The sequence below is a fragment of the Mus caroli genome, chromosome 16 (assembly GCF_900094665.2).
Source record: "Mus caroli chromosome 16, CAROLI_EIJ_v1.1, whole genome shotgun sequence".
NCBI classification, from domain to species: Eukaryota; Metazoa; Chordata; class Mammalia; order Rodentia; family Muridae; genus Mus; species Mus caroli.
Window position 1 is genome coordinate 45,690,280 of NC_034585.1, and position 10,594 is coordinate 45,700,873.

The window sequence follows — 10,594 nt, forward strand, 5'->3', positions numbered from 1 at the left end:
AGAGAGAGAGAGAGAGAGAGAGAGAGAGAGAATTCATTCCTGTGCTACTGTGCTCCTGCTCCACCCTCCCTGGTACTGAAAATGCAGGCACACACTGTCTATATTAACATTTTTGAGACTTACTTTGCTTAATACTTTTAGATTAGCATACAAACTAAGGGTCTTCACTGTGACATCATCATGCATGTTTTGTATTACACTTTCTTCCCATTCATTGTCTTCCTCCAGAGGGGAGTTTCCTCTCTTCTCAGCTTAGCCACTCTTTCGGCTTTTTTTTTTTTCATTCTGTCATTCTCTCTGTTTCCCACCTCCCATAAGATCTCCTCCTCCCTCATAATTCCCTTTTTAGTGTTATGGCTTTGTATACACTCTCTTAGTTAGGGTTACTATTGCTGTGATAAAACACCATGACCAAAGCTACTTGGAGATATAAGGCTTTATTTCTTTTACACTTCAATATCACTTCATCATTGAAGGAAGCCAGGATAGGAATTCAAACAGGCAGGAGCCTTGAAAATGTAGGTATTATTTCCTAAGAAGAGGGCATGAGATGAGAGCTGTACCCAAGCTGTATGAATAGGATTTGGGCTGAGCCCAGAGCATTTCTTTCTCTGTTCTAACTCTCCTAGGGTGAAGACTGAAAGTGTCTATAACTTTCAAGCCTCAGGCTGCTAACCTAGGCCTAGAATGTTTCAGCCTGAAACTTACTGCTGAATAAACTCTCTTTCTAGCTCTTTCTGAACTCTGGCTGGATGTTTTCACTCAGCAGTTCTGACTCAAACTCCTCTCCAAGCTGATTGATTCAATTTAGCTTCTTGCTGAATTGCTCTGCTTGGAAAAACTACCTCTGAACTCGACAAACTCAACTCTACTGCACTGTGCTCATTACACTGACTCCCAACTGACTGTCTCAACTGCCCAGAACTCCACTGACCTTAATAAAATTGCTGTTCTCCTGAGATATAGGTGTATCCCATCTTGTCAAATCTTTCTCTGGTCCATCACTTTGTCTATTCCTCAATTAGATGTCATCATTTGGGGTTAAAGGTATATAGCAAGGGCCTTCTGTATTCCAGCCAGATCACAGAGACCTAAAAGGTCTTTGGATGTGATCAGAGCAGTCATGTTGCTGGATTAAAATTCCTCAACAGAACCTGAAGGCAAGAACGGATACAGAGGCCACAGAGCAGTGCTGCTCACAGGTTTGCTTATCACGACTTATCCTTCTTTCTTATAGAATCCAGTACCACCACCTCAGGGGTGGCACTACCCACCATGGTCTGAGCCCTCCCTCATGAACCATTAATTAAGAAAATGCCCTTACAACCAAATCTTGTAGAAGCATTTTCTCAGTTGAGGTTCCCTCTTTTCAGATAACTAGCTTGTGTCTAGGTGAAATAAAACTAGCCAGCACCTACACGTATATAATAGCATACACCATAAGTTTAAATCTAGGTCTCACATATAAAGGATGTGGTATAGGTCTTTATTCATCCATTTATACTACTTTACATAGTGATTTTTCACTTATATCCATTTTCCTGAAGATCTCATGAGTTTGTTTTTCTTCAAGTCTCCACAAAATTAAATTGTGTGCATACCACAGTTTCTTTCTTTACCCACTGATAGATATTTTGGTAAAATTTCCTGCTCCTATTAAGCTATATTTCTTCTCTTTATAACAGCCACTCTGACTGAGGTTAGTCAGAACAAGGTAGTTTATATTTGCATTTTCCTAATCTCTAAGGATGTTGAAAAATTTCCAACATTTCTTTGGTTGAGAACTGTCTACTTAGCTCATTAATCCATTTGTGGGCATATCATTTGGGTTTGGGGGTTTTGTTTTTATAATCTTTTAGATAACTTTGATGTTAATCCTTTGCTTGACATGGAGTTGACAAAGGTTTTTCCATCTGAAGGCTATCTTTTCATTCATCTGGTTATTTCCTTTGCTATGCACATTTTAATTTCATGTCAGCCCACTTTGAAGACTTAGATTTTGTGCTATTGGAATCTGCTTCAGACCACACTCATATCAAGTGTTCTTTCTGTTTCCCTCTAGCATTTTCAAAGTTTCAAGTCTTGACCAAGTTTTGAGTGGTTTCTGTGCAGGATTAGAAAAGTGAATTTAGTTTTTCTATCATTTTCAAAGTTTCAAGTCTTGACCAAGTTTTGAGTGGTTTCTGTGCAGGATTAGAAAAGTGAATCTAGTTTTTCTAGATGTCATTGCCCAGTGAAATCCAGCTTCAGATGCACCTGTGTTTAAAAAAAAAAAAAAACACCAAACCAAACCAAACCAACCAACCAAACAAACAAAACTGTTCTATTCCTCCAATGTATGGTTTTTGGTTTTGATAATTAATCAAGATCTAAGTAGTAGTAGCTTTGTGGAGTTACCTTTGGTTTTTCTATTTTATTACATTGTCATACATTTCTATTTTCATGCCACCATCATACTGTTTTTGTTAGTATTGCTCTGTAATATAATTTGAGATTAAGTATCATAAGATGTCAGCATTTGTGTCACTGTTTGTTTTTTTTTTCTTTTTTCTTTTTGTGGTTCCATATAAATTTGGAGATTTTTTTCTAGTTCTGTGAAGAATGTCAGAATTCTTATGAGCTTTTATTAAGATAAAAGAAAAATATGGAAATATTCAAATATCAATAAAATATAACTGCAGCTAATGTTCCCATCTCTATGACAGCAGTTATGCTTACCCATACACATATGATAGCATTCCATCATCCAATGCCTTGTCTAGCTTTTTTCTTCAGTATCTTTACAATTTTCAATGTAAAACTTTCTACTCCTTATGAAGTTTAGTTCCAGGAAGTTCATATTTTGTTTTATTTTAGTCATTTTGCTTTATTTGGAAGCTACTGTGAATAGGATTCTATGGGGGTGAATAGCAAAAAGCACACAATGAACAACCTACCCCCCCAAAAAAAACCAACAAAATTATTGCAATTAGAAATATCTGTCAATAGAAACTATAAATGCAAACAGCTTCAATTCACCAATAAAGAGATGCAGACTGGCTGACTGGATTATAAAACTAGTGGCTATTATCTTTTGTCTATAAGAAATACAACATACTAATAAAAGCACTGCCAGACTTGTTAAGAAGGAAATCTTCCTCCTTGTGAAATACATTCCTCCTCCTCTTCCTCCTCCTCTTCTCCCTCCTCTTTCTCCTCTTCTTCCTCCTCCTCCCCCTCTTTCTCCTCTTCCTCCTCCTCCTATTCTTCCTTATTCTTATTCTTATTCTTATTCTTATTCTTATTCTTATTCTTATTCTTATTCTTATTCTTATTCTTATTCTTATTCTTAATCTATTTCTTATTCTTATTCCTATTCTTATCTCAATAATTTTACCAAAATGTACTTCTTGGAACTTTGCCCACTAATGTGGGATGGCCCATGAAATGTCATTAAGCTTGTGTCGTCCCCTATAGCTCATTAATTCATTTCCTATTGCTCTGATGGTTTTCAGAAGTAAGCTTCTAGCAGCATCTACTTTTAGTTGCATCAAATAAAAACAGCAATGGTTCCCATTTTCTCATGCCAAAGAAAGATTACTCCAGCAAGGCAATGAGTTCTGTGAATACTGACATGGTGTGCTGTGTTTTAGGATGTGGTCTAAGCCCAGCAAGAGGAACTTGCTTTGCAATGTGTTTTCAACACTGTTTGTTGGTCACAATTGGCATCCTGTCTCTCCCCACTGGTTATTTTTATCTACCTGTAATCAGTCCCCCTGCATTGTCATACTCACTTGAAAGTCTACATGCTGACGTAGAGACTCATGACAGAGAGACACTGCTTTCTACACTGACAAGGGAGAAAATGAGATTTATGGTTAATACAAGCAAGTCTCACACTGCCTATGATACATGGCATCTATACGTCATGATCTTTCAAGAGAAGCCTTTCCAAAGCTTATTCTAGTATAAATAATGAAGCTGAACTTCAATCTTTCCTCTGCTTCTTTTTAAACATGCCCTGTTTTCACTTGTGTTTCTTTATCCTGGTATTCTCACAGGATAGCTTACAGACTGATAAAAAATAAAATCTGTCAGAAAGCAAACTTTTGGTTACGTCCCCATCATCCATATCTTGATAGATGTGCTATCATCTGTAGCTCAAGAGAAATCTGAAACCCATCTTGCTGCTTTGGCAAATCTCCCATCTCCACTTCTTCACAGAGAAGCGCTGAGTTACTAAGTCACGCAGATCACATCTCTGCTGCCCTCTCCAGACTCTGCATCATTATTTCTTGCCCATCTTTCTGCAAATTGCTCACTACTCCTAACACTGATGGGATGGGCTTTGTAATCATTTCCCTACACAGTCTCTAACATTATGCTTTCAAAACAAAATTACACTGCCACATATGGGAACTTACAAAAGATTTATATGATTAAGTTATAAATAAAATAGCAGTGTCTTACTTCCATTACAGGTGAATATATGGCCCAGAATGTACACAACTTTTTGATCTGAATGCTGGCCTCTTTTCTTTTTGTTCTATACTCTAGACTAAGAGTTGCCAAACTAGAGCTCATAGGCCAAATCCACTCTGTTTTTGCAAGTAAGCTTTATTGAAACATAGTCACACTTACCAATTTACATGCTATCTTTGGAAGCTTTTGTGCCAGGCACATGGCAGTACATTGTAAATGCTCACAATATATTTATTGATTTAGCAAAAATAGTTATTGTAGCCAGTTTACTGATGGGTATTCAATCATTTAGTTTCTCTTACAGTATAAAAATTTCCCAGATAATACGATGCTCTCTCTTCAAAACAGCCTGTGGTACATAAAAGAAGAAAAGTCTTTGACGATAGCTCCAATCTAGAGGAAGCCAAATAGCTGTTGGTTGTCATGCACACAGGGACTTTACCGTCTAGAAAACATGGAATAGGACATGATTGGATAGGACCATTCATTTGTTAGAAGTGTGAAAGATACTGTCACCACATGACTAAGACATCTCAGAAGTTGGAAGGATGATATTCTGAGAACTCCTCTAGCCCACACTGTAGTCTCCTAGAGCCACTGCCCCAGTTATGCATCTAGACTTTTGCTGCCGATCCTAGTAACAAAACTCTCAACATCAGTTTCCTCAGCCCCGTAGAAGCTATAGTGCAGTTTAGATGAACTTAACTGAAGTATTCTTCAAGGAGAGCTAGGGCAAATGATGTCTGATTCGTGACTCTGACATCTATGTGGGGAGGAAAGGTTGGCAGTGGAGGGCCTTTTGGGAAGAGGGTGGTACTGGACTGAAATGAAACTATGTAATGGAAAACTTTAAACAAACTAATCACTGAGATTTTATGGAGAAAATGTCAATTGGGTGCTCAAAGATAAGGTCTCATTATAAGGTAATGAGAAGGCCAAGCTGGTAGGCCATGCTAGAGGCCATCGTGGGATGCATAGCAAGAACATGTCTCAATTAAATAACTAAGGTAGAGAAAAAACCAAAGACATCATTTTTCTGTCTTGCATATGTGACAATTCTATCCATCATACTAACCCATTTAATCAATTCACTTAGCTCTGGAGGTCTATCTTGCAGGGTCTTAGCTGATTTGTCTTCATAGCATACCTGTCTAACTCACAGACTTTCATGTGGTATTTTCTGAAATATTGTTGAAATGAACTGCAAGAACAAATTTCAGGATAGACATTTCCTGATGATTTCATCTGCAGCAAATATAACAGAGGCTATTGGATGACTTTTTTTTTTTTTTTTGGCAGGAACAGGAGGTGATTATTATGTTGTTAAACACACAGTGAGCTCATATGTCTTGAAACATTTTTTTCTTTGTATACAAAGGCAGGGTTGCAAGATGGAAGTCTTCTTGGTGTTATGGCAATGAAACTGCTTGGTAATTGCTATCCTGTTTGGAAATGAAGTGTGTGTGTGGCGGGGGGGGGGTTGGGGTAGGGGGCTAAGGATGTTAAGCAAACTGTCACCTCATTACTTTGCTCTTGAAGTCAGTTTAACTACAAGAGGGATTTCCTGTAAGAAACCACCATGTTCCTCAAACAGGCACCGTTTCCCCACCACTGAGTGTTAACTGCTACAGTGTCCAAGGATGCTCTGCAGTTGCAGGTTTAAAGTGAAAAAAATTAAGCATCTACATTTAGTGGGGGTGGGGAGAGTACATAGGGGAGGAACACATGCGCTGTGCACCTGCAGCTGCCTGCTTAGGTCTTACTGGATGACTGTGCACACATTGCAACAAACCCTTTAACTTCAGTGTCTGACTCAAAACATCATCCCTATATTGATTTCCATATTTGAGAGTCTTGCCTTCTTAACCTGACCTGATAAATACAGATTGTTCCTACTTCCCTCTATCAGTCAAATTTATGTCAGAAACGTCAAAACAAACTGTTAGGAGTCCATGGGTGCACAGAGAGCTCAGTTATTAGAAAAAGTTAGCCAGGTAGATGAAATCACAGCAAAGAGACTTTCTTTAGGAATCCAGTTCCTATTTCACACACACACACACACACACACACACACACGTCAGACTGATGCTTTTGAAACCTTACAGGCAAGAGAAAAGGCTAGTAAATCACCATGAGAATTGATTAAGAATAAATATTAGCATTTTACAGCTTATTTAGCAACTGACATGTGTTGAAACACTGAGTTAATTGTGTCCAACAGAAACATGAGAAACTGGTTTTAGGAAGTTAAAAATGAAGACATATTTTATAAGTCTCTTAAAATTTATTTATTCATTTACTAAATATGTATGGGTATTTTGACTGTGTGTATGTCAGGGCACCATGTATATGCTTGGTGCCCACAGAAGACAGAGAAGGGGATCAATCAAATGCCTGAGACAGAAGTTATAGACAGTTAGAAGCCATTCTATAAGTGCTGAGAATTGAGCCTGGGTCTGCAGGCAGAGCTGCTAGTGCTCTTTCCTATTGAGAGATCTCGCTAGCCTTGGTTTTGTAAGCCTTAAAAATAAAATGGTTAGCCCAATGTCTAGTGAGGTATTACATGATTGATAAGCAACCAATGCTGTTAATAAGCAAAATGTGTACATTTTCTGCTTGAGGAAACCCCACATTGCAAAGGTCCAACTGGTTCATTTATTATACTGAGGTTTAAAAAGAGATCTTGATTTACAGGACAGGATGAACTTAAGGAAATTGCGTATAAAGGATTTTGAACTGATACAAAAGAGCAAAAACTACAGCTTCTGCATTTTGACACTTTTTTTTTTTAAATTCAGAGAATATGTCTCTACAACAAGCCAGTTGCAGAAAATAATTTGCAGAGTTTATCAAATTCTAAAGCACAGATTTTTATGCCCAGGAGTAAATGAATTTATTTCGCACTAGCAAAAATGCGTTGATTGTAATGGATCTTATTCTGATTAATAACTATCTCTTTGAGTCTAGTTTCAATGATTTAAATTCATGGTCTTCATGGTCTGAAACTACAGCTTCTAATATTTTTCCATAAAAGGAGCTGGTGCTGAGTGTGATTTGACTTCCCTTTTTATTTTAAATTTTTTATTAGATATTTTCTTCATTTACATTTCAAATGCTATCCTGAAAGTCCCCTATACCCTCCCCCCGCCCTGCTCCCCTACCCACCCACTCCCACTTTTTGGCCCCGGCATTCCCCTGTACTGGGGAATATAAAGTTTGCAAGACCAAGGGGCCTCTCTTCCCAATGATGGCCGACTAGGCCATCTTCTGCTACATATGCAGCTAGAGACACGAGCTCCAGGGGGTACTGGTTAGTTCATATTGTTGTTCCATCTATAGGGTTGCAGACCCCTTCAGCTCCTTGGGTACTTTCTCTAGCTCCTCCATTGGGGGCCCTGTGTTCCATCCAATAGATGACTGTGAGCATCTACTTCTGTATTTGCCAGGCACTGGCCTAGCCTCACAAGAGACAGCTTTATCAGGGTCCTTTCAGCAAAATCATGCTGGCATATGCCATAGTGTCTGCGTTTGGTGGCTGATTTGACTTCCTAATTAAAAGGAGTTAGATTGTTTTCTGGAATCATGGTTGCCCTGAGCACAGGGCTCTCAACCAAGCAGCTGGCTGGACCGCTCTCACCAAAGCACAGCTGCTTTGATCACTTCAAATTCAATTGAGGAAGCTACATGGAAACCACAACTATTTATTACTGAAGCACAGCTCCAGCTCCAGAAGGAGCAGTGCCAGCCACAGTCAGTTAAAGCAGCTGCCACCAGGTCATTATGCCACCTCAAGCCTCTGTGAACTTCAACCCTGTATCATATTCACCCAAGGAGGTTGGTAAGCAGTTCCTCACATGGCCCGGCAAAAGGTCTCTATAGTACCTTTTATAGTGCCTTGGATTTGCACAAAGAACTGATCGATTGGTGCATTATACCCTTGCCACACCTCTTTCTGGTCATATATGCAAGCTATTCAGATCATTTACTCAGTCAACTGCCTGCTGGGGTTGCAACATGATTCCTAATAAGAAGCTTCTCTTAAGTAGGCTCTTTATTTGGTTTGCTTTTGATTGTCCTGTGCTGGATCTTTCTCATTGGTAGAGGGAGACAAGTTGGTAAGAGGAGGAGGAGGCAGCAGCGGTGGTGGCTGCGGTGGCAGCAGCAGCAATAGCAATAATGGCAACACATTGGGAGGTGTAGCAGCAGTGCGATGGAGAAGCAATGAGAAATAGTGAAAGAAGAAAGAAAAAGGAGAGTAGAGAGGGGTGGCTGAATAAGACAGAAGGCTGTGACTAGTCAAAGGATAAAGAAATACTTTAAGCCTGGGTGACCGAAAGAACTCCTGGGAGATGCCAACTTCTAAGGTCCAAGAGTCTAGACCAAAAGCTGTGACATTGGCAGGTACTTATTGCTGCTACTGTTGACCACTGAGGTCTATAGTAACTGCGACAGGTGGTTAAAGCCCAAAGCAATAGGCTCTAGTTTCTGTCTTTTACAGTTTGGAGTAGGAGTCTGACAGCTCTCAGGGCTTAGAGCTCTAAACCTCTGCACCTGTTAATCCAGCTGTGGGCACTCAGGGGCCCCTGAGGGACAGTCATGGAAGAGCTGTTCCTGGCCTATGCACAGTGTCTCTTTGAGTGGGACAAATACACCTGAGCCAGCTGCTTGTCAACACACTCTGTGATGCTGTTTGAATGTTTGTTCGTCTATTCCTGTCCCTCCGCTTCTGAAACTGCCGTTACAATCCTACATGTTCTGTGTTCCCTTTATACTTTTTTTCTATCTCTACATTTCAGTCTGGAAATTTTGTATTGACCTGTCTTTAAATACACTGACTTTTTAATCAAGCAAAATCTTTCTAGAATTTTCTAATGAATTTTCATTAGAACATCGATGTCTTTATTTTATTTTATTTTATTTTTATTTTTTAAATTGTTTTGGTTTTTTGAGACAGGGTTTCTCTGTGTAGCCCTGGCTGTTCTGGAACTCACTCTGTAGACCAGGCTGGTCTCGAACTCAGAAATTCACCTGCCTCTGCCTCCCAAGTGCTGGGATTAAAGGCGTGAGTCACCACGCCCAGCAAATGTCTTTTTTTTTTTTTATTCATGTGTTTCTGTATATTGCCTCCTTTCTCTATTAAACCTTTTCCTGTGTTAGTCCTAATTATTTTAAATTTTCTGTTTGGTAACCCAAGTATTTATGTCACATCTGTATCTGGCTCTGATGATTTTTCTCACCAGCCTTTTTTCTTGCCTTCATTATACATTGTTGAAAACCTGATGCACTGTTGAAATGTAGTCCAATGGCTATTAGGTCCTGTTTTCAGTAGCATCAGGGTCAGCCCAGCATATCAAACTGTGACTCCGTAGACTGCGTGCCTCAACCTTTTCATGATGCTTTGCTTGTGCTATAAGCACTTAGTTCTGTGGCAAGCTAAGGAAAAAGTGTTGCTTTTTCCTTAGCTTAGAGTGAGTTCCAGAACAGCCAGGGCTACACAGAGAAACCCTGTCTCAAAAAACCAAAACAATTTAAAAAATAAAAATAAAATAAAATAAAATAAAATAAAGACATCGATGTTCTAATGAAAATTCATTAGAAAATTCTAGAAAGATTTTGCTTGATTAAAAAGTCAGTGTCCAACTTTTGAGGGCAATAGCAATGAACTCAAAGCTCCTTAAATGCCAGAGCTGAAATCCATTTTTAACTTTCATTGTTTGTGACCTACAAATCAAATTTTCATGTTAAATCTTAAGAATGTTTGTGCCTTTCTTTCTGGCAATAGATCATCTGCCACTGATGTAAATTTTTATAACTAGCAGTAAAAAGGCCACAGAGCATTCTATATATCATGCTGCTGCCCATTTTGAGTCTGTGGTACCTCTTTTCCTTGCTGAGTCTGGTTTCGTATCCATCAGCCACAAATCTGTAATATACAATGGAACATAAATTAAACCAAATGGATCTTTTAAATGTTTGTGTGCTATCTTTGTATTGTAAAGCAGGTTTTACCATTTAAATATGAAATATACATTCAAAAGTGTGCCCAAAACATACACAACTTAGTGGATAGTCATAAAATCATTTCATGTGTGACCACCCACATTTGGAAGCACGGTTATTATTTAGAAGCCTC